Here is a 26,618-nt window from a genome sequence, read left to right on the forward strand (position 1 = left end):
ACAGCAAGAAGATGACCAGGATTAGTGGCAATAGAGAGTGAAGATTTGGCTTATATGCATTCAAGAAACAAATTGATCCTTGAAGACATCTGTCTGGATATGCAACATGTACATTGACTACTAGTTACTGTAATGCATGTACATCTTTGGCTAGGTTACAGAGCCACAGTTTCCAGGAACATTGTTGGATGTGACACCATCTTTATTAGATCTTGTATTCTGGCATGGGATCAGATTTAGTTTGGACAAAAATCTGAGGTTTTAGTTTAAAGTACAGTCATAGTCTGTGGTTTTTTGACAAAGTTTCTCAAATTTCCCAGGGTTTAGTATCTTCATATATAAAACAAAGATGTCTAATTAGAGGTTCTTAACAGAAATCATAATGATTCAGGGCTTTTGTTGAGGAAACGTAATTTTTGATGTAGCAGCACTTGGAACATTATACACCTGACAACACTGAGGCCACTGAGAATACAGCCAGGGCATCTCATATTGTGTTGCATTTCCCAGTATAAATTTTCAACAGAGGAATTCTGTTTGTAATCACCTAAGCTATAATCTAAATTCATTTAATTATGAATACAATCTTTTTTGGACAAAGCTTTAATGAACACAAACATTTCCAGGATTGCAAATACCACATAATAGAAATCTATACACTATTACATTTAAAAATTTCCTGCAAGCCAGCCACAAACTTAGGAAGTCATACCACTAATGGGATTCATGGTAGTGGAGTTTTCAATGGATTTACTAGACTGCATTTATCCTATGTGCTCCTACATTTATGTATAAGATGATTTAGCTTACAATGACTTCTACCATAGTTTCACATGAGCTTTTACACATTAAAATATGTATTTTAATGTACTTTCACTTCTCCTCTTATTACTGCATTCTACGTTATCTTACTTTTTAAAAATTATTACAAGAAAGTTGTATGTTCTATGAATTTCATTTCAGAATTTTTATAATAAACTGTATGGTATAAAAGGGTGATTTGATTCTAACAGAGTTGAAAAACCAATGAAATGGACTATCTGAATAACTTTAAGCTCTCAGAACCATAGATTTGTAAGTTTTACTTTGATCTGTAAGGAAGGAGAAAGTCTAAATGATTTTCACTAGCAATGTTGAATTAAATGTTTACATTCCAAAAAAGAACGTCTGAACAAGTCTGTTTAGCACTCTCAGTACCCAGAGATAGAGGTTTGATCAGGAGAACACTAGCTGAACGTACACTACATCAGGAGCTATGAGAACTCTAAAAAAATGAGGAAGTACTGTATCTGTTGCCCTAGTGACAGTTTTTAGAAACAGAGCTCATCTACAGCCAGAAGGAAGCGATGTACTTGTTTTAAAATCTGAACATTTGTGTTTCACTCAAATTCTGTTCATATTAGAAGAAGAAGCAGGGAACTGAGTCACTGAATTATCAAAGCTCGTGTCATATTTCATTATTGTTAGAACATTGATATCTAGATAATTCGCTTTTCTTGTGCCTTCAATATATGCTCAGACATACTAATATTAAGTGAGTCAGGTTAAAGCCACAGCACTTCAATGGGGATAATGGTAAATTATTTGCTAAATATGGTGGCATACAAAAATGTTAGTAGCACGACCAATAATTTTTATTCTAAAGGGCTTTTTAATGTGCATAAGTCACTTCTTGAGAATCCAGCACAATAAAATTGGGCTTTTTATAGTCAAATGTCTTGATTTTTGTTTCGTATTTCACCTCTGAAACATGATCATCTACTAAAATAAAATATATGGGGCAGAAAACATTTTCCCATTTTGTAAATCAAGCAGAAGCACGAATGTTTCTCGGGACCTGTAGCTGCTCTGTTAGGCATTTCTCAGCCTTCTGATAATGTGACCTTCGCATGACAGAATTGGATCAAAAATAATACATTTTGGTGGTACTTGTAACAAGTAATGGAGCTGCTGTCAGAACACCCAGGATGGCCATGAAACTTGAATACATCGTAGGTGCTGTGGAGGCTGAAGGAGGAACTGTTTTCACTGTAAAGTTTCCCTCTCATTAGTGTTTAACTTGCACAAATTATTGGGCATCTTTTGAGAGATTTAAAGACAGTGTCTTTGTCCTAGCTGAAGTATTACAGTGGTAAGAAAGGTGTACAGTTTAACCATGCTGGCTCATGTCATGATGAAATGCACATTTATTCATTTGTTCAAATATTTATTAACTTATTTGTTCCATGCAAAGTAACATTTATAAATTATTATAAATGTGCTTTGTCTAAGAAAAACAAAACATTGTTTATAGGTTCATGTAAACCTAAAATAGCTTTCATTTAAGCTAAAGTAGCTGGAAATATTTGAGAAATGTACAACCTACTTCATGCCATGCATTCTTCTACTGAGAAAGAACAGATAAACTCAGTTTGGTGGTGATTACAGAAGGCTTCTGAGAAGAGGTACCATTTTATTTATGTTAGAAGAGAAAGATAATGATTCCACCGAATTGCCTTATTGAAATTGCATAAAATCAAAACTCCAAAATATCTTCTGAAGAAGAAAGAATTTTTCTATTTCACTCTTTGCATAGGTATATTATAAAAGAACACTTCAATGAGGGATGCTTATTGGCAGGGCAGAATTGTAAACAAAAAATAATACATTTCTGTTATATTTGCCAAGTAACTAAAACTAAGAACACCTATGATCAGAGAAAGATTTTCAGAAAGATGAAGAAGCTTAAGGAAATAACACTTTTGTTCTCTTTGAGCCAGTGCTCTGGAATTGGTAACTTTGACATTTCGTCACATGCCAATTGTTTTCCAAAGCTGTGTTTATTGAACTATTGTTTCTATGCTTCTGTTCTCTGAAAAAAAGACAATGTTCCTCTAGGAAGGGAAATATTAGTAAATTTCTGATCAATTAATGTGGTCAGATAACACTTTGAGCAAAATCAGTGTTTGATTCTGCTATACTCTGATCTCAACTGGTTGGATCAAATATGACTAATTCATATTCTAGCCAGAGGTCTCTGAGTGGTCAACAGCTGTAACTCTGCCTCTCAAGTTTAGAAGGACCAATGAACCAATTAGGATTTCTATTAATTAGTTTCAACAGGAGAATTGTAGATAAAAGGTGACAGAGGGCACAGAAGCCAGAAAAGAAAGGAAGTGAGCAGGTTATAAAGAAGAGGCAAAATATCTAAACAGGCAAAAATCATGAAGTGTAGAAAAAGAAAATAAAGAATTAGAAGTGGCTGAAGGGAAATGTGCAGGGAATTAATCTATTAGGCCTGATTGCTATCCTTGGAAGGGCCTGTAGAAACATTTGGCCCTTGGCTGACAGCTGAGAACTTGGATTTGGAGAATGTTTACACCACCCAAACTTGTGAGAGTGGCTCATTGTGCCGGAATTATCTGTGCAAACAATATAGTTTATGCTGAACACCTGCTTTCTTTGTGGGACTCTGGAATCTTGGTATGTGTCAGGTAGAGTCTGCCTGGGTGAGCAACCTACAATATAAACCCTGGGCGCTGACTCTCTAATGAGCTTCTCTGGCAGACAGCATTTCACACATGTTGTCACAACTCATTGCTGGGGGAATTAAGTGCATCCTGTGTGACTACACTGGAAGACAATTCTTGGAAGCTTGCACCTGCCAGCCTCTGTATTGAACCCCATATTCTTTTCTTTTGCTGTTTTTGCTTCATAGTCTTTTGCTGGAATAAATTGTGGCTGTGAATGTAACTGCAGGCTGAGTCTTGTAAGTTCTCTCATTGAAACTGGGAATCTGGTGGTGGTCTTGAGCACCCTGTCACTCAGACCTAAAATCATAATTAAGCAATAATTATTTTTCTGTTAAAATATTAAAGTATTGCTATTATAAATCACAGCTAGATTGCCAATCCCAGTCATTTGATGCCTATAGTTGAAAAGAGAAGAATAATACAAACAGATTTGGAGGCCAATGATTGGTGATAACTGGTAACAGAATATTATAGAACTTTTTGCTATGCTGAATAACATGAAATGTCTTTCAGTTATATTCTGAACTTACTGAATTTTGGAATCCTGTATTTCTTTATTTATAACAAACACATGTTGTTGGAAGTAGTCAAACATGGTCCTAATTGTTTCCTTATAAACTTACTTAACAATTGCAAAACCTACCTCATAGCTTGATAAAATAATTCTGCTACCAATGTATGGATTTCTAGCCTCAGCAGAGCCTTTGGTGACACTTGAAATGCTTATTTTGTCTTATTCAGCAACCATTTGCACTGTGTTAAGACAACTTCGGAGCATGGTTTCCAACTTCTAACTTCAATCCCACCCGAGTAACCGTGAACTCTTAATTAGAAAGAATGAAATCCGACTTAAAGATGTCTTCTACCTCCAACTCACTAACAAGGACACTATTCTAACTGCTTTTCCTCCCATTTTACAATAAGAATGTTACCTCTTTCTGAATGAAATTGAGAACATATGTACACACATAACTTTTTTTTTTTTTTTTTTTTTTTAAACTGGGAATCAAACTCACAACCTCATACTTGCCAGGCAGGCACTAATGCTGTTGAGTTAAATCCCTAGTCCTGAAACTAAGAACATATTTTCTACATGGATTCCTATTTCTGTCTCACTACTCAAGCCCTGAATTGTGGTGTATGCCCTTTTTATTAATATCTTTCATGTCTCCTTTCCACACCATCTTTCTTCATTCTACACAAAACATGCAAGAATCTTTTCATTTAAATAACAATAAAAAACACAAAAAGAAAATTCTTGATTCAATACTTTCACTCTGTGAAAATTTTGTGATTGTCCATGCCATCTTCACTTGCCTAAACTGTATTTATTTATTATTTTCCACCCCAAAACTTTATTTGGAGGCAAGCTAACTGCAAAATTTAATGGCCTCTTTCTGTTCTTCTTTCCCTTAAGCGTGTTTTCCACTGAGCATCCACTGTGAGAAGAATGATATTTAGGATTTTCTCATGGCACTCAAAATGTAGTTATGTGAATAAACCACAGAGGTAAAAAATACAAACTATACATGATAAAAAATTCCTTAACAATATTCTTACAGCCAGAGGAAGATGAAAGAACATATTAATAATAATGAGGGCATCAGATCAGGATTCATAGAAGCCTAATCCCTGCTAAAATCTTGAAAAGTGAGTATAATTTGAATATATTCAGAAGGCAGAAAAACTTTGTTTTGGAAAGAGAAAACGGCACATCAAAGTTATAGTAGAACTGTATTTACTATTCTCAAACCTTATCAGTCATCTAGTAAAGCAGAAGAGCACATTTGTTGGAAATAGGCACAAAACAAGGTGGAAAAAGTGTCAGGTATGTGGTCCTATGAGAAACTTCAGCTCTTGATCAGATAGATTACGGTTAGTAGGATGTGTCACACCTGGAGCATCTTTGTACATGATTAACACAGAAATATCCATAATTAGTATGGGAAAAATTCAGTGAACCACATTTTCAGTGACACTGAGTAGAAAAGTAGTTGAGACATTTGAAGTTGTTCTTTAAAGCACATGATTGGTGACTGATGAGAGACAATTTCACTGAAGGCAGACCAGGTCTTGATATTTAAGCTAAGCATTCAAAACAAAGTCCTGCTGACTGAAGGCAGGTAGGCATTTAAGACACAGACTCATAAAACTGAAAGGCTCACAGGGATGGTAAGCATTATCATCCATGGGGCAGCTTGGCTAGGCAGAGTTGGTCTTGCAAATATACAGTCAGTAATTCCAAGCAGTACAGTCATTAAAACCAAGAAATTGCTCAATTAGCTTAATTTGATAAACACTTCTAAAAGTAAATCTTTAAATTACATGACTTCCAAACAAATTTATCACAATCATAACTGTTACAATATACCTATATTGAATAGGAAATTAATTCAAGATAATAGCACGTCAAACTTTGTGTTTCTTAACTTGCCTTTTCTCTTTCTAAAAAAGAAGCTTCTTGTTTTACAGGGTGTGAAATTGCTACTATCTTGATTTTTAGTAGTTGTTTCATCTGGAGTGTGGAATGACTTCTTTCAAACTATGTCTTTTTCTTCATTGCCAAAAAGTGTCTACAGATGTTATTGAAGATTCTTACATGATAGGGGTGCTATGATGTTTTTTCGGTACCCAATATAGTATTTAGTGCAGTTGTAATGTGTTAACACTATTCAATCTCAACATCATTTAAAAGAATGTGTACAAAAATCTATACATTTATGTTTCATTATGGCTGCATTTTTGGGAAAAATTCATACACTATATAAAGTTCTGTTTTCCCCTTGGAAATTACTTCTATTTTAGGAAAGTAAAATTACTTCTAGTAACAGTGAAATCACTAAATGTCATTATCATGAAGATCTCTATTAGGAAGGCCCTCCAATCAGCCTTCACATGTACCTACATCTGTCAGGAGACCTTGCTGTCTCAAGCATTCTTTCAGTTGAATTTGAAGTCCAGCCCAAGAGATACAGATACATGTTGCTTGGGGCATGCAGCAGCAGAAAAGTTCATCCATAATGCTAAGAACAAAAGTCTAATTCAGACCAAATTTGTATATTCAATTTAGTAATTCCTTCTAATTTAGAAAAAATAGTTCTCAATAAAATTCAGTTTTTCTATCATTCTAGACACCACTTATCCTTTTTTATTGCAGAATATGGTGAAAGGAAAAGGTAGGAATCCGTAGAAATTACAACAATTGGCTTCTATTCTTATAGAAATGCATCCTAAAACATGTAACTACCTAAAAGGCAGCACTGAGCAGAGCCATACCACTGTTAGCACAAAAATAGATACTTGATTGATGACACATAATGCATGACCATTAACTTTGAATCTTTAGGCTGTTTGTACATTTCTAGAAAGGCTGAGGGGTAGTCCATTGAATAAACACATCAATGATTTCCTTGAATATACTATAGTTTTCATCTTCAAAATCATATTGAGCTAGTTGGGCTCCAAAAAGTTAATTTAGCATGCATGTGTATTAGGTATTGCCAAATTATTACAGTCTTCCTGAAAGGACATGGATTATCCATATAAATATCAAAGATATTTCTTATGATCAGTATAAACAGGTGAATATCAAATGAAGAAATGGTAATTGGCATGCAGGTATGAAAAGAAAAATCTATTTGAGCTTCTATGTTAATTTCATTTGGTATTAATTTATAATAATAATAATATTCATAATCACTTCTTTATTGAAAGATTTTGACTGTTACAAAGCTTTTTCTTCTTGTCCCAGTGCTGAGGGAATGTAACTATAAACCACATTTCTAAAATGAAAAAGAAATTTGCAGCAATTATAAATAACTATTAAGGGAACAATATTTTCTTGGTATTATTTTTATACTTTATGCAAAAAGTAAACCAATTATGCTAGTGGCAGCTCTCAATTTTAGGAAAAGATTATATATTTACTTACAAGGAATCTAGAAGTCAGAAGAATGAAATTCCATCACCAGCCTGCAAATTAACAACAAAAAACAAGACAATATTATTTTATTCAGATTTTCTAGTTGACAAGATAAAAATATATAATTATATCAGTTTTACATAATAATATTCAATATTTTAACATTGATGAATAATAAAAATTGTTAATAACACCAACTCTTCTTTCCAAATATTAAACTGAATTCTCCCATGAATTTATAATATTAATAGTATTTTCCTTCATACTATTCAAGTTGTTAATCTGACTGCATGCATACAGCAGAAAAACAATTTAGAGGGTAATGCAAAAACTGAGAATTTTTAGAGACTGGAATTATATTCTTATGTAATATCAACACATATTTAGAAACAAAGTCATAAGTGACTTTAGAAACAAAGTCAGGGAAAATGATACATGATATCTTTATGATTTTCCAACTTGTTTTTACAAGATAGTGTGTTCTGGATGCTAAAGCAAAAGAATCTACAACCCCTTCAGCAGCCATAGATGTAATCTTTGTAGTTTGCGTTGCAGGAAGCCTCTGGAGTATTGCATTGATGTAAGCTCTGCTGTCCTGACACTCAACCCAGATGTTCCTATTTTGCTTCAGTGACTCAGAGCCCAGTCTGAATGCTTCAAAGCATGGGTAAGAAGAGCAATGCATAACAGAGGGCTGGGTGGCAGTGAACCAGTGTCATCCACAGTGATTTTCAATCTTAGAATTGATGTGAATCTATACATAATGATTCAGTATACAACATTATATTAGAAGATATAAATGCAATTAAAAGAACTGTGTTTCCATAGCACATATTCCTCTGCCATGACATTGTTCATTTGAATGTGTCTTATGTATATATACTATTGAACATCTTTGGATTGGCCTGTATATAAGATCAGAAAACTTAAAATTAAAAAAAAAAATTCGTGCCTCCATTATCCATGGAATTATTATGAAGTTGCTGATACACAAAGAAGAATCATAGGATTTTTAATCTAGAAAGATTTTTTTCAACAATAATATGAGTTTTTAAATGGATAGCAGCTTTTGAGAAAGGTGTATGTCAAGACATTTGACAGACTTAAGTTGTACCATTGTAAAATTAAATAACAGAAGGGTGAGGCATTATGAAGCAAAGAAAAGGTAGAAAATTCATATTTTCAGATGAGATCTGTAGGAGGAGGAAAATCATATGAGAAGGGGACATGAGAATACTCTACAATAGTTTCTAGCAGAAACTGAACAGAAATTGATTTGACAAGAATAGGGACATAATCATGGTGTTGAATAGCACATTCAATAATGTGCCTGATTCTTAGAAATGCGGATCTGAAAGTGGAGTCAGTAACTCAGGGAGTGACATGCATCATAATTTCTTCAGAAATAGAGCTACTCCTTACCTCTAGTGAGAACAGTCTAATGATATAGTCTTGCAAGTCTTACTGAGTATTAAAATCAAGGTAAGGAATGAATGTAGGAGGCTGAGGAACATGTGAAAGGGATGGAATTTCAGAATACTGATAGTAATGGAAACACCGAAAATCAGAGTCACTAACAATTTGGAATGTGATGATATCGAGATAGTCTACATTTGGCAGAATGGCAGCTTCACGTAATTATATACTCACAAAGATGTCCATTTCAAAGTACCTGAGACAGGAAAAGGATGAATGAAAGAAACTGCACACAATTTGAAATTATTGAAAATATTAGAAAATGGTGCTGATGTAGTGAAAACACATGTTTTAACAGCCATGAAGTAGAAAGTTAGCAAGTCTCATTTTTGGAATGACTTTTGATTCTGAAATCTTTGCTTTCCCCAGTGAATCTCATAGTGATGTTAATAGCAGCCCAGCATTCACTACAAGTGATTGGGGCCGTGCTGTGCATAATGCAGATCAGGATCAGTTCAGTGCTGGGACTGGCAGGAGATGTAAGAGGTGAGGACAGTCACCGAGCTGAGTCTGACATGCTGGAACACATCAAGAACCTTCCTGTAACGTGTCATGGAATTTCTTATTCTCACAAAGTGTGCTTCACACAGCCTCTGCTTGTGCTGCCACTGATGTGAAGAAGCAGAGCTCAGGTGATAATGCAAGACATGGGGAACTGCTATAAATACGGAGGAAGTTTGCATGCTAGTTTGCAGGTCAATTCTTGCTGTACTGCCCAGTTCCTGTGAGGCCATGGCTTAAGAAATGTCCTTGGCCAGGGATGAGGAGCCATGCTGTAATCTCCTCCACTGCACATCCATATACGTGGATTTACCTCTTCTCACCTGACCACTTATTAAACCATAAAGCAGGAAAAAGATGTCATAGCCTGTGCACCATGACTTGACATAAACTAATTTCAACCCATACCTCAATATATTATATATACATATTTCTTGAAACTGAAATATAACAGGATTACAATTGAAATGTTATTTTTCTAGAATGAGACACTTGGAAATTGGCCTAAGCTTACATTTTGGCAAAATTTTATCATCTAAACTTTTGACATATAAAAATTGATTCAGTTAGATTATTTGTGTGATAGAGAAAAGAGCACAATCTATCTGGAATCTGTTGTTTGTCTCAACTGCTTAGATTGTTTCTACTTTTTAAAATTAACAAAAGTGTCTGGCATTTGCCAAATACAGCTCTGTCAAACAAGAAGACTCGAATGAAAGATGCTGGCATGTGGACAGAGTGCTGAATTCTTCAGGGGCAATTACATTTTCTTCAGCTGGCTTAATGCTCTTAAGACTCTCCACCTTTAGTAGAACTTCTTCATCTTAATCTTCAATTTGACAACATCCTGCTTAGATTCCAGTCTTCAGCGCTACCCTGTTCATCCTTCCCCTTTCAGTCCATCATCCTCAATCCTACAGCAATCATTTGCTCATTCATCTGTGTGTGCATTTCTAAACTTGGCTTTGGAAGTTAACAACAAGGCACTGTCATAATTTACCTTTTCATAAGTTGATAATCAAATTGTTCAGTTAGGTTTTTTTTTTCATGTAAAGTTTAAAAAAGATAAATTATGACTAAATTCGAAATGAATGACATAGAACTGTAGAATTTCATAAAAAGTAGGAACAATCTTGATTTGGGGCCATTCATTCATTGAATATAAATATAAACTTATCAGGCATTTCTCTAGATGATGGGAATACTAAAGCTAAACATAAAATGTCATATACATAGCTTTAGCTATACAGTATGTCAGATAGTATTAAGATTCAAGATATAAATAGTGCAGGTGGTAGTAATAAAAGTAGTTGAGGAAAATTTCAATTTCAGACAAAATGGCAAGGAAAGTTCTCACTGAAAAGGCAATTGCTTTTTGCTCCTTACTTGAACTTTGAGTAAAACAAAAGATAAGTATTAGGAAGTACAGCGGTCTTTTTCAAATTGGAAAAGAAACAAGAGATGGAGGGACGGCAGAGGAAGGAAGAGAGAAAGAATATTTTTAAAAAAGAGTCGAAGCCAGTGTGGTGGTACATGCCACTAATCTCAGCACTTGAGAGGTTGGGGAAGGAGAATCACTGTGAGGCCAGCCTGGGGTACACAGTGAGTTCAAGAGAAACACTGTCTCAAAAAAACAAAACAGGAGGTGAAGAGGACCAAAAGAATTAAGATCAAGAAACTAAGAAAAAGAATTAAGATTGTGGTATATACACACGTATTCCCCATGATAAATGTAATAATTATGTAGCATACACATGTACTAATAAAAACTAAAAGTAAGAAAAAAGTAAAACTTTGATGAAAGTCCTACAAAAGTAAGAGAATGAGTCATGTGGAAAAATAAAGAGTAAAATGTTCAAAACCTGAAAATGGGAGCATGTGTGGAGTATTAAAAACAAAACAAAATAACTAGAAGGCCATGGATGAAAAAAGAAGAGACCAGCAGAAGGTAAATTTGGGGAATATAGGTGCTTTTTACAGAGAAGCTTCTTGGTTGTATAGTAATAGCTTTGGATACTCTTGGAGAAAATTAAGCATAAAGTGACATAATTTGCCTACAGTTCAACTGGACAATCCTGGTGATGTGTTGAGAACACCAGGGTAGGAAAAATCGATCAGAAGATTAATCAAGAGGCCATTCTGTCAGTCCAGGAAAGACATAATAGTGTCTTAGAGCAGAGCATAGGTCATGGGGCAATAAGAAATGTTCATATTCTGGATGTATCCAGAAGGTAAAACTATATTGTAGTTTTAATGTAGGTTTTAACCTATCCTGTGGGGATAAGATGAATGACAAAGAAGGTTCAAAGATGCAGCTGAAATTTTGGCCCAATCAATAAGTAAACTAGAAAGGCTGAGATGTCTTAATCTTTGAGGAAGACTGGAGAGACTAGGTAGAAGACCGTGGCAAACGTCTCTGTTTTGTCTAGGCTATTTTTGGTTGATTTTTTTTTTTTAACATTTTGAGGGAGATTTTTATTTTAAAAGTTTGTTTCATTCAATTTTCTTTCTGAACAAAGTATGTGCTTCCTCAAAGAAATGATTCTCGGAAAGAATGCTCAGACTTCCCAAGATGAATTCCCCCAAACATTATTTCATATATAATATAGCTGAGTAATGCTACTAACATTATGATTATATCTAAATATATGACCTTTTTCTCAGAGAAAGTACTTTTTTTCCAGTTATTGTCTGGTGCAGATGAAATCTCCATTTGCCATGTGTTTGATGATGAGCCTTGCTGTCTGAATACGGGTTGGCTGACCTTAAACAAGTTACCTAATTTCTAACTGTCAGTGTCCTTATTTGTAAAATAGACATTAAAAATGGTATTTATATAATAAAGCCATAAGACTGTTGTGAAAATAGATGATGGGGTTCACATAAATGGCTAGGCATAAATGGGAAGGAGGTTTTCTGAAGACATTTTGGGAAGCCCTTTCTTATTTTTACAGTGGAGGAAATGAACATCTCCAGCACTGTTACTGACCTTGAACAAGACACTATATAACCCTTGTTTTTGACAGGTACTTTTTCATCACCAACTCTGACTCAAGCTCACACTGGGGTCAGGAGAAGGAAAGATGGAAGAAGTTGGGTTCCTAACAATAGGGCCAGTATTTATTCTCTTGTCATTTAGCTATAAACCAAATTTATTTATCTAGTGCTTTATCTTTAAGCCAACACAATGCTCAAACAAGAAAATCCCTAGATAACTGGTGGCACTAGCCCAGGTTGTAATTTGAGCAGTTCTACTTTTTGTAACTTTTTCAGGCTCCCCCCTGCTGCAGGTCTGTTCTAGATTTTCATGGCTGTGGCATGAGTTTTGACACGCACAGTTTAAAGGAGGTGGGATTTAATTTGCCTCATAGTTTCAGAAATTTCAGTCTATGATTGGCTGGTGCCAAGGCAGAACCTTTTAGACAGAAGATCATGGTGCAGCAAAGCTCCTCAGTTCATGGTTATTGGGACAAAAATTATGGGAACAGTACCAGGGAAGAAGGGGAAAGGGGAAAGCTATCTGGCTCAAATTCATACCTTTATGACCTACCCAGCCATACCCACATGTGTGTTTTACAACCCCCAGCCAATCAAGTTCATGATCCAGTTTAACCATTTCATTTCACCCCATGTCAACTTCATAATCAAATATATCTCCTTTCTGCTTAATCCATACTTAATCTCTAAATAAACACACAAAAAATTTGTATTTCTACTCAACACAACTATCTTATATACAACCAAACATACTATAATCTGTTTCTTAAATCTCAAAAGTTCAGAAGTTGTAAAAAGTCCAAACCAAGTCTTTTCTGAAATTCAAGAAAACACTTAGTTGTGAACTTCTGTAAAAATAAAAATAAAAATATACCTTGCCCCAGGGTACAATGACACAGGATAAACATTTATATTTTTAAAGGGAGAAGGAGAGAGATAAAAAACAATCAAACCAAAGCAACACTGAAATCCAGTAGGGCAATATTAGGTCCTGTAGCTCCATATGGAGAATCTGAGGTATGTAGAGTTGAAATGTAAAGACAAAAGGGTTTGAGCAATCCCATCCCTGTGGCCTTGCTAGCTTTAGTCCCCACGGGCCCTCTTTTGTTTGGTTCTGCTCACAGTCCACAGCTTTCTTCAGCAGTAGTTCCCCCATCTCCAACTTCAGGGGATCTCCACTGAACCTTTGGTTTTATTTCCATACAGGCTACTTGCATGTCTTTCCAAAGCCTTGCTTTGAAATCTGAGTAAAAGATTCCCTGATTCAACAACTCTTCCATTTTTCACGAAAGTATAATCATCACCATATGGATGACAACAGGGTCTGCTGTCGGCTAGAGTATGGCTAGCTGCCTTTGGACTGTGCCTGCAGAAGCCTGAACACCAACATGGACTGAGCACAGTGGTGTGAATCTCAAAGACCAATTCCCTAGGAATTCTTTCTCAAGAAAGGAACCCAAGGACTCTCTTCTAGAATAAAATGTTAATACTTTTGATCCTTTAAAACTGTAATGATTTCTGAGGTGCCTTCAAAACATTTTGATACTTGTTCCTGTACAAGTATGTGGTTGTTTTTTAATGGCACTAATCTCTTCAGCAACCACACCTTCTTTGACTTCAGCTTCATACATTGTTTAGTTGGGGACAAAATTTAAGTTATTAAAACATTTTCTTCTTTTTCTTTTTTGCACCTAATTTCTCACCGTAAATTTCACTAACAAGTACCCAGCAGTACTCATGCCACACCTTGAATGCTGGGTTGTGTTGGAATTTTTTTCTGCCAGATCACATAATCCTCTGTCCTTTATCTCAGGCTTTTGCAATGTTTCAGGCATGGGAAAAATGTAGACAAGTTTTCTGCCAAAGTGAGACCCATTTGGCCTCTAATCTACTTGCTAATAACTTCCTTGTTCTCAACTAAAGACGCTCAAGCCTATGTTTTACTGTTCTATTCCTATCAGCATGCATATCCTGTGAGCTCTGGCTAGACTCACCCTTCAGGATCTCCTTTAACCATTCTATTTCCTCTTCTATGCAAATCACTAAACCTTTTTGAACTCCTCCCACAAAGTAGTTCCAAAGGCTTCTGAACCACACAGCCAGATATAGTCACAACAACAACTCTGCTTCTCTTATTCTGATTTTCTGTATTAGTCAACCTTACTGTGGTTGATCACAATGGCACACCTCACAGCTTAAAAGTGGACAAGTTTAATTTCAGATAAGCAAATAGATATATAAGTCAACATTATGAGAAAAAGGATGATATGAAAAGGCCTATGGAATCTTCAACATTAAAATCCATGAGACTGGATAAAATCAGAAATATAAAGAATACAGACTGAAAGGGATAGATATTCAAAGGTTGAGGACAATAAGCATTCCATTATGTAAAGGTAATAGTAAATATTATATGTTATATTTCATATAATACACATTAAGTATTATATTATATTTCATAGTATGTATTATAATTTATATTATACATGTTGGCTAAACAAGATAAACTTTTTAAACTTTGAGGTTTTGAGATGTTACTTAGTTCAGTTCATGACAATAAGGAAGTATTATAGCTATTTTGAGTTGTTTGCTGTTTACATTACAACTGATACTGATTGAGTTTTGTCTAAAAAAATTATTTGCACATGTTGCCTCAGATTCTGGTGAAAGTACACTCTTTACACAGTGAACCACTCCTCCTCTACACAGTTAATGTAGCTCAGAACAAAATAATGATGTTCATGGATTTAGAGGACATCATGGGTTTGAACCATGTTGTTCAGTGTGTGAGACAATTTGAGTGACTCCCCTTGAATGCAGAACAATTGCTGCAACTTTGATTATAAGGAGATTTATTTTCTTACACTAATATGTACAGAGCTGACTATGTCAAGAATGTGTATATGAAAGAAATCAGGACACTAGAACCCAATCTGGAATTTTCACAAAATTAAAGGAAATAAAATGTGTCTAAAAATGTTGATGATTTGGTAGAAATTAAAACTTGGATTTAATTAGTTAATTTTATTTATGTAAGATTTTTAGTAGATATTTTGCTATCATATAGGGCATACTGGCCTGAAAAAGAGCCTGAAGGAAACTAGAGAAGCAGAAAGTGAGATTTTTGATGGTATTGTGCAAAAAACTGCACTATAAACCACACCATTACCTGAAATTTCCAATTTATAATTCCAGATTAAACTATCCTTTCCTCTTAATTTTTCATTTTCTTCAACTAATTTGTATTAGAATTATACACTGTTACAAGAATTCTAAATGAGACAAATCTAAACAAAAACAAAGTGAATTTGAAGGCAAGACAGAACAAGAGAGACAAAGAAGGTCACTACCTACTTATTACAGAAAAATACAAGAACATATAAAAATAAAAAAACATATATAACAAGTATTAGCAGACATAAAAAATCAAATAAGCACTAGTACAACTGTAGTGGGGAAACCTAAAAGCCTCTGTCTCAAATAGACCAACTAGGTAAAAAATCAACAAATAAATATGAGTACTAAACCAACCTTTGAACAAATGAACTTAGTAATATCTGTAGAGTTACATCCCACAAAACCAGAATATACATTCTTCTCAACCACACACAGACAGTTCTCTAAAACAGACCACGTATCAGCTCATAGAACATGCTTAAGTAAGTTCAAAGAAATTGAAATTGTCCCATACATATTACTGAATCTTAGTGCAGTGAAATTGAAAATCAATTGCAAAAAAGATAAAACAAAACAAAACAAAACAAACCCCATATAAAGACTTCAAAATACATTAGAAGTAAATAATACCCCTGAACAATCAAGAGGTCACTGAAGTTAGAGAAGAAATTATAGTTTCTGCGTTTATATCATGATGCCAGTAAAACATTCTGGAACTTATAGGTCAAAATGAAAATAGTAATATGAGGGAAATTTATAGCAGTGAATTCTCATATCAGAAAAAAACAGAATGAGCTCAAATAAACAACTTAATAATGAATTTCAATCTAGGACGAGAACCACCAGTGTCTCCTGAGATCTGCACCATGTTGGAACTTAGGATGCTGGGAAACCAGTCAAGCAGCTTGCCTCCCTTGTAAGCAGCTGTGGTGTGGCAGACTGCGTCCCCTCCAGGGGGAGAACCACCAGTGTCTCCTGAGATCTGCACCATGTTGGAAACCAAGCAAGCAGCTTGCCTCCCTGGTAAGTGGTGGTGGTGTGGCAGACTGCGGCCCTTCCAGGGGAAGAACCACCAGTGTCTCCTGAGATCTGCACCATGTTGGAACTTAGGACACTGGGAAACCAAGCAAGCAGCTCACCTCTTGTAAGTGGCTGTGGTGTGGTAAGGCCCCTCCAGGGGGAGAACACCAGTGTTTTCTGAGATCCACACCATGTTGGAATTTACGTCACTGAGAAAACAAGCAACCAGCCTGTCTCCCTGATAAGCAATAGTGAACCTACTGGTGCACGGCCTAGAGTCAAACATCCCACTTGCCCTACCCACCTTCCTCTCTCCCCGCCGTTAACAAAGAGGAACCACAAATCTGAGCATGTCTCGGGAGGTTGACCATAGCAAATAAGGGGGATTTCCTTCTACCATCTCTTTGAAGGCAAATATTTTTATTAATGTTTTGCTTTATTCTGATTAACAGTACCGCTCTGTTCAATATTCTGTTTTGATAAGTTCTATATTATTCTGTAGTTCATTTTATTTTGATATATATGATCAAAAGAACAACTATTGTAAAGATAATGAAATATACTGTGATACTTATTACTGTTAAAAAAATAATAAATTTCAAGTTTCTAGAATAAAACAGCAAGTTAAACCCAAAACTCTGACAAGGGAGGCAATTATAAAGATCCAAACAGAAATTAATGCAATGGACTAGGAAAACAAAGAATCAAAGATTTGGTTCTTTGAATGATTAAATAAATTTGATAAAACCTCAAATAACTTTATCAAAAGAGGAAATAAAAGACTCAAATCCAATAATTAAGAATAGTAAGAATGAAGTCACATCAATTCCTCAGAAAAACAATGATCATCAATACCTACTTTGTGAGCGTATGTATATGTAATACACAATGCAGAAGAAATGAACAAGATTCCTGGATACTTATGACTTACCAAGGCTGTATCAAGAAGGTATAAAATTCTAAATAACCCAATAACAGTTCATGAAATTGAAGACATACTTAAAAACCTACTAAAAAAAATACCCCAGTTCCTCGTGGATTCAGTGCTAAATTATACAATAAATTTAGAGAAGAGTTAATGCCACTACTCCTCAAAATCTTTAATGAAATTAAAAGGGGAGGACTATTTCCACACTCATTCCTGGAAGCAATCATTACCCTGATACCAAAATCAGAGAAAGATCCAATCCAAAAAACAAAACACAGACAAGTCTCTCTATTAAACATAGATGCAAAAGCCCTCAACAAACATTGGCAAAGAGAATTAGCAAATCATCAAGATTATACACTATGATTAGTAGGATTCATCTCAAGGATGCAAGGATGGTTCAAGTTATGCAAATCAATAAATATAATAAACTATTTTAACAGAATGAAGGACAAAATGCTCATAATCACAGAAAAAGCATCTGACAAAGACCAACACCAATTAGCACAGTGAATTCCACTTAGCTGTGAAAGCGTAGCACTTTGCTCAGAACATAGGAGTGCCTCATCCACTGTCCCCAAACAACCAGGGGACTGTGGTAGGTAGATGAGGTAGGTCCTGGCTGGGCCCCACCCAATGACACTGAGTGGCATGGGAGCCACCTGCAGTGAGGGGTACCAGCCAAAGACCTGCACAGTGAATTCTACTTAACTGTGTAACTTTGGCACCTCACTTAGAACCTGATTGAGCCCCATTCAACAACCTAAATGTCTGGGAAGCTTTTGTGCACCACGTGGCATGAGCTGAAGGCCTGCCCAGCTATATCCATGTAGCTGTTCATCATGGAGCTGGGTACACCACTCAAAACCTGGTAGAGTCTACCTAGCAAACTCAAACAGCTAGGGAGCTTCAGAGTGACATGTAGGGTGTGCTAAAGGTCTGCTCAAGGTACTCTCCCCATTTGAAGAGCATGTAAGTGCCACTAGAGACCTGATAAGGCCTGCCCACAGACTCCTATTCAACTGGGGAAACTTCCTGAACTATGGAAGACATCCACAATCCAGGAAGCAACTGAGACCTTGCATTCAGCTTCCCTAGGGGAATACAAGAAAATGACAAAATGAAAGAGCAAAATGCAATCTCAAACCTCCAGTCCATCCCAAACAAGCCTACGGAACATGGACGTAGAAGAAAGTGTAAGCCACATATATGAAACTTCTGAAATGATAGCAACTGAAGTAAAGAAACAACTTCATGGAGCTGTAAAGGAACTTAGTTCAGAAACAATCTCCCAGGTAAGAATAAATGATAAACATAACAAAAGAAATGCTGAACACATCTAAAGAAAACATAGCTAAAAAAATGAGAATCACTGCAAAAAGACGGAAATATAAAAAAGCATTAAAAGGCACGAAACAGATTCAAGGAGATGTCCAGGAAATCAACAATTCCATCAAAAGCTGGCAAAACCAACTGAATGAATGTGAAGACAGACCTTGAAGACTAGATTGTAGCTAGTGAACAAGAAAGGAAAACTATTTTTAAAATAAAGAATCAGGAAATAACAATTGAACAGTTGCAAGATGATTAAAAGAAAAACAATATAGGATTGATAAGTGTAAATTTAAAAAAAGAAGATCACAGCACAAATGACATAAAAATACTATTTTCAGAAGTAATATCTGAACATTTCCCAAGGAAAAGGAATTTGACCTACAGATAAGTGAAGCATACAGAGCTTCAACTAAAAACAAAAAACAAAACAAAACAAAAAAAAACTATACTCAGACATATAATAATCAACATCCCAGAAATTCAACATGAGAACAGAATATTTAAAGCTGTTAGATAAAAGAGATAGATTACCTACAAACGAAAGCCCACCAGAATCACAGCAGACTTCTCAACACAAACAATGAATCAAGAAGAGCATGGGGTGAAGTATTTCATCTCCTAAAGGAAAATGATTTTCTGCCCAGATTGATGTACCCTGAAAAACTGTCCTTCAAAATTGATGGAGAAATAAGACACTTCCATGACAAAGAACAGCTGAAGAACTTAGCGACTACCAAATCAACCCTACAAACAATACTGAAAGATATTCTAGACAGACATAAATATAACTACGACTCCAAGAACATCAACAGAAAAAAATAAGCAATGTAAACAGTGAAACAAAGGGGAAAGGTAAAAAACCAACACCAGAAAATACATGACAAAAATAAACCAACTTATATCAGTTATACTTAATATAAATGGCTTCACTTCACCAATTAAAAGAAACAGATTGGAAAATGAATCAAAAAACAACATACAAACATATGTGGTATACAAGAAACCCATCTAACCCAAAAGACAATTAATAGACTTAAAGTCAAAGGATGGAAAACAATAATTCATGTAACGGGAACCCCACAAAAGGAATGGGTAGTGATTTTGTGTGTAGACAGTGTGAACTTCACCTAAGGATGATCAGAAGAGATAAACAAGGTCACAATGTACTAGTTAGGGGAAAATATCAAGAGGAAGAGATAACAATCTAAAAATATATGCACCAAATATGGAAGCAATCAGGTATGTAAAACAAATAGTAAAACAAATGAAAAATCAAGTAATCAATACCGCAGTTATAATGGGACTTTAACACTCCACTGACAAAGAGCCAGATCAACTAGACAGAAAATCAGCAAAGAAATAACAGAATCGAATCAACCGTGTGAACAAATGGACATAGTACATATGTACAGAGTGTTCCACCAAACATCAGAATATGCATTCTTCTCAGCTTCACATGGGATATTCTTTAAAATAGACCATCTATACTAGCCCAAAGAACATGCTTCAGTAAATGCAAAAAATCGAAATTATCACATGCATATTATCTGATCACAGTGCCATAAAACTAGAAATTAATGACAAAAGACACTGCAAAAACTTCATAAACACATGAAAATTAAAAAATACATTCCTGAACAATCAATAGATTACAGAAGAAATTAAAATTAAACAGTATCTATAAGTAAATGAAAATACAAACACAACTTATTGAATCCTGTGGGATTCAATGAAAACGGTCCTCAGAGGGAAATTTATTGTGGTGAATTCCCACATCAGGAAAAAACAACAAACACAAATAAAAAAAACCTCATATCACACCTAAAATATCTAGGAAAAGAAGAGTAAGTCAAGTCCAAATCCAAAAGAAGGGAGGAAATTATAAAGATCAGAACAGAAATTAATGCAATAGAGACTAAGAAAACAATGCAAAGAGTAAACAAATCAAAGAGTTGGTTCTTTGAAAGAATCAATAAAATTGATAAGATTCTAGTAAACCTTATTCAAAAAAAGAAAAATACTTACTTTAATGTCATTAAAACTGGCATAAGAATGAGAGTAAAATAAAGAAAAAATAATTTTGCAATTCTGCTTGCTCCAGTGGATGAACCTGAAGGAGATTTGAGAGGAGTACTTCCAAGACTGCCATTTCTATTAAACAGTACTAAAAATAATTTATATTTCAACAGTAACCTTAAGAACAACCCTAGTGAACTCATTTTTAAAGATTTACTGCCTAAGAACATATACCAATGTTGTGAAAGTCTCCCTTCACATTGTCTTAGTTACTTTTCTACTCAGACAAACTACTTGACACTCATAAAAAGGGGGAAAAAGTTTATTTAGTTCACAGTTTGTAGAGGTTTCAGTCCATCGCTGTCTGGTGGCAAGGCAAGGAGGCATGTGGAAGCGAGGCAGCAGATCATGGCAATGGAAGACAACAAAAGCAACAAGAAATAAGACTCTCTTTGTCCTTTGTATTGCTTGCAGGCTACCCACCTAGTGTGGGTGTAGCATTCATACACTTAATCCTAGCATTGGATCATGAATCAATCACAACTCTGGATTCAGCTACCTCAAATAAACATACAAAATGCCTGTCTCCATCTAGGTACAAACAATAGTATTCCACCCCTGGTCTCCAAAGTCATATGCACATCCTTTATGCAAAAGGCATTTAGTCCATCTCCAAGAATTGTCAAACTCCTAACAGATTTAGCATTGCTGAGAAGTCTAAGAACCACATATTAACTCAAAAGGGGAAAATGGCAAAATGAACAAGCAAGTTGCAATCTCAAACATTTGGTCCACCAGGAGCAAGTACAGAAGACACTGAAATAGAAGACTTCAAAAATAACACACCGGAAATTTCTGAAAATATAGCGAGTGAAAAACAAACAAACAAACAAACAAACTCCATGAGGCTATAGAGGAAATCAAATTAGAAGTCCTCTCCCATGTAAAGATAGAAATAACAATCTTAGTAAAGGAGTTGCTGAGCACAGTTAAAGAAGAAATAGAGAAAAAGTACAAGAGCATGGAAAACTGATTGAAACCTTGAATGAACAATATAGAAAACAAGCACAATTCATGAAACAAACTCAAAGAGATATCCAAGAAACAAAAAATTCTATTCAAAGCTTGCAAAACCGTTTAAATGAAGCTGAGGATAAGACTTCAGACCTTGAGGACAGGACTGCAATTAGTGATCATGAAAGGATAGAACTTTTACAAATAATAAAGCAGCATGAAATGACAATCCAGCAGCTTTAAGGTGATGCCAGGAGCAACAATGCAAGATTAATAGGCATCAGTGAAGATACAAGAGTCAGTGCAAATGACATAACTAAAATATTCCCAGAAGTAATAGTAGAAAAATTTCCCAAACAAGGAGAAAATTCTGATATACAGATAAGTGAGGTATATAAAATGCCAAACAGTCACAACCAACATAAATCTACATCCAGACATATAATAATTAAGATCTCAGACATATAGCATAAAAACAGAATGCTGAAAGCTGTTAGAGAAAAGAAACAACTCACCTATCAAGGAAAGCCCATTAGAATCACAGCCGATTCTTCAGCACAAACCCTCAAGTCAAGACAAACTTGGTGTGAGGTATTTCAAGTTCTGAAAGAAAACAACCCAAACTGATGTACCCAGAAAAATTTTCATTCAAATGTAATGGAGAAACAAGACATTTCCATGACAAAGAACAACTGAAGAAATCCATGTCCACCAAACCAACCCTAGAAAGAGTATTGAAAAACATACTAGACAGAGATAAAAATGACCAAAAGCCCCAGAACAACAGAAAGAAACCACCAGGTAGGACAAGCAATTAAACAAGAGGGAAAAGCAGCAAGCAAACAACTGGAACATAACATAGCAAAGTCTAACGAGTACATATCAGTAATATCCATAAATGTAAATGGCCTCAATTCACATATCAAAAGAGATAGGTTGACAGAATGGATCAAGAAACATGATCCCACAACATGCTGTATACAAGAAACACATCTGTCCCAAAAGGAAACTCATAGATTAAAAGTCAAAGGATGAAAAACAGTATTCCATGCATCAGGAATACAAAAAAACCTGGGGTAACTCTTCTATTTGCAGGCAATGTGACTTTCAAACTTTAAATGATTAAAAGAGATAAATAAGGTCACTATATTCTCATTAGTGGAAAAATTCAAGAGGAAGAACTAACTAACAATCATAAATATATATGCACCAAATACAGGAGCACCCAACTATATAAGACAGATACTAATGGACGTGAAAAATCAATTACACAAGAACACCATTATGACAGGGGATCTTAACAGCCCACTGTCATAAAGAGATAGATCAACTAGACAAAATGTCAGCAAAGAAGTAATAGAACTGAATCATACCTGCAAGCAATTGGACTTAGTAGATGTTTACAGAGTGTTTCACCCAACCATACCAGAATACACATTCTTCTCAGCTGCGCATAGAACATTCTCCAAAATGGACCATATATTATCCCATAAAACATTCTTAAGTACCTGCAAAGATACTGAAATTATCCCAGGTGTAATATTTGACCACAGTCCCCTGAAATTGGAAGTTAATGGCAAAATAAATTGCAAAACCTGCATAAACATGGAAATTAAATAACCTTTTGAATAACCAGTGGGCTACAGATGAAATTAAAGAAGAAATAAAGCAATATTTAAAATTCAATCAAAATGCAGAAGCACCATACTGTAATCTGTGGGATGCAATGAAAGTGGTCTTAAGAGGGAAATATATAGCAATAAATTGTATCAAAAAAAGACAACGAGCACAAATAAACAACTTAATGCTTCATCTCAAGCTTTAGAAAAAGAAGAGCAAGTCAAACCCAAAGCTCATAGATGAGAGGAAATTGTAAAGATTAGAGCAGAAATCAATGCAATTGAAACTAAAATTAATGAATCAAAAAGCCAGTTTTTTGAGAGAATAAACAAAATTGATAAACCTCTAGTTAACCTTATAAAGAAAAACAAAGAAAAAAACCCAAATTCACACAATAGAGACTGAAAAGGTGGAAATTACTACAGATAACAATGCAATTCAAAAGATCATGAATACCTACTTTGAAAATCTCTGCACACAGAGAATGGAAAACACAGAGTAAATGAACAGATTCCTAGAAACATATGAACTACCAAAGCTCATCCAAGAAGATATAACAATTTTGAGGAACCCAGTATCAGCTATTGAAATTGAAAATGTAATTAAAAACTTACCAGCAAAGAAATGCCCAGGTCCTGATAGACTCCTGGCTGAATTCTACAAGAAATTTAGAGCAGATTTGATGCCAATACTCCTTAAACTCTTCAATGAAATTGAAAAGGAAGCAATCCTCGCTAAATCATTCCTGGAGGCAAGTATTACTATCATATCAAAACCAGAGAAAGACCCAACGAAAAAGGAGAACTATAGGCCAATCTCACTAGTGAACATTGACGCAAAGATTCTCAGTAAAATACTGGAAAATAGAATGCAGAACATCATCAAGATTATACATCATGATCAGTGGCATTCATTCTAGGAATGTAGGGTGGTTTAACATATGCGAATCAATAAACGTAATACACCACATCAACAGAGCCAAAAACAAAAACCACATGATCATCTCAATAGATGCACTAAAAGTTTTTGATAAAGTCCAACACATGTTCATGACAAAAGCCCTTCAGAAACTTGGAATCCATGGTGTCTACCTCAATCTTATAAAGGCCATCTATGACAAACCAGCAGTCAACATTATACTAAATGGACAAAAACTAAAAGCTTTCACTTTAAAATCAGGAACAGGAAAAGGATCTCCTTTATTACCACTCCTATTCAATATAGTTCTGGAAACATTAGCCAGGGCAATCAGACAGGAGAGTGAAATAAAAAGTATTAAGATAAGAAAGGAAGAAGTTAAATTATCATTATTGCAGGTGACATGTTACTTTATATAGAAGACCTGAAAACTTCCATTAAAAGACTACTAAAAGTAATAAACAAATTCAGCAGTGTAGCTGGATACAATGTCAATACTCAAAAAACAATAGCATTCCTGTACACAAACAAAAAACTCAGTCAGAGAGAAATTATGAAGATATCACCCTTCACAATAGCAGCTAAAAAATAAAATTCTTAGGAATCAACCTAAGAATGTAAAAGACTTATATGCAGAAAATAATGCTACACTAAAAATGATATTGTAGAAGATATTAGAAAATGGAAGGATACTCTTTGCTTCTGGCTAGGAAGAACCAACATTGTGAAAATGGCCATACTCCCCAAACTGTTACACAGATGTAATGCAATCCCAATCAAAATACCATTAATATACCTCACAGATCTAGAGTAAACACTCCTAAAATTCATTTAGAAACATTAGAAACCTTGAATAGCAAAGGCAATTCTGGGAAACAAAGGCAAAGCAGCAGTCATCTTAATTCCTGACTTGAAACTATACTACAAAGCCAAAGTGATAAATCAGCATGGTACTGGCAATGAAAAAGACCTGAGTATCAATGGAACAGATTAAGATTCAAGCAAAACTACAAAGACACTCAGCCACCTGACAGTTGACAAAGAAGTTAAACATGTTCCCTGGAAGAAGGATAGCCTCTGTAATAAATGGTGTTGGAAAAAATGACTCTCCACACACCGAAGACTGAAACTAGATTCATGCCTATGACCATGCACAAAACTAATTTCTATATAGATCAAAGACCTAAATATTAAAACAGAAACACTAAATCTACTCGAAGACAAGGTAAGTAGAAGTCGTGGAGACAGAGGAGTAGGCAGAGAATTCATGAACGAAAAGCAAACTGTACAGGAAACACTTCAAAGAAACAAAAACTGGGATCTCATATTATTGAAAAGTTTCTGCACTTCACAAGAATTCACCAATGGAATGAAAAGAAAATCCACAGAATGGAAAAGAATTTTAGCCTGCAAACCCTCTGACAAAGGGCTTATGTCTAGAACATATCAAGCCCCCCAAATTCAAAACTCTCTCCAAAAATGGGCATCTGAGATAAACAGTTCTCAGTTGAAGATATACAAATGGCAAATAAATGCATGAAGAAATGTTCACCATCACTGGTCACTTGAGAAAAGCAAATTAAAACAGCATTGAGATTTCACTTCACTTTGGAAAGAATAGCTGCCATCAAGAAATGAACTGATAACAGATGTTGGTGAGGCTTGGGGAAAAGGAACACTGCTCTACTGCTGGTGGCAGTGTAGACTGGTGCAACAACTATGGGAACTAGTATGGAGAATTCTCAGAAGACTGGGATTGGAACTTCCATTCAAACCATCTATTCCCCTCCTGGGTATTTTCCCAGAAAAACTGAAAAGGCCATACCACCATGATATATGTGCATCCATGTCCATAGAAGCATGATTTGTAATAGCTAAATCTTGAAAACAACCAAGATGCCCATCAACTGCAGAGTGGATGCAAAATATGTGGAATTTTTATACAAAGGAATGTTACTCAGCTATAAAAAAGGGATGATCTTTGAGCCTTCTTAGGCAAATGGAGACAACTTGAGGTTATCCTCATTAGTGAAATAAATAAGAATCATATTTACAAATATCACATTGTGTCTTTAGTGTAAAAAGTAACAAGAAACACAGAAATAAAACTCAAAATGTGCAATTGTTATTATAAAAAGAGAGGAAAAGAAAGTGATCTAAAGGATATAATTGCATGTATGTT

The 26,618-nt window shown here is 35.1% G+C and overlaps 1 protein-coding gene across 15 annotated transcripts in view; it reads right to left on the reverse strand.

The window, feature by feature from the left end:
- Tenm3 (teneurin transmembrane protein 3) overlaps nt 1-26,618 on the reverse strand; it is a 2,467,413-nt gene that overhangs the window by 1,427,245 nt on the left and 1,013,550 nt on the right. For all 15 annotated transcript variants that reach the window (XM_063234704.1, XM_063234707.1, XM_063234699.1 and 12 more), the window contains one exon: nt 7,444-7,484. The gene's annotated coding sequence lies outside the window, so the exon portion shown is untranslated. The remainder of the gene's footprint in view (nt 1-7,443; nt 7,485-26,618) is intronic.

This window comes from Cavia porcellus, unplaced genomic scaffold, assembly GCF_034190915.1.
Source record: "Cavia porcellus strain 051 isolate PalLab524CR breed Dunkin Hartley unplaced genomic scaffold, mCavPor4.1 scaffold_24, whole genome shotgun sequence".
In the NCBI taxonomy this organism is placed as follows: Eukaryota; Metazoa; Chordata; class Mammalia; order Rodentia; family Caviidae; genus Cavia; species Cavia porcellus.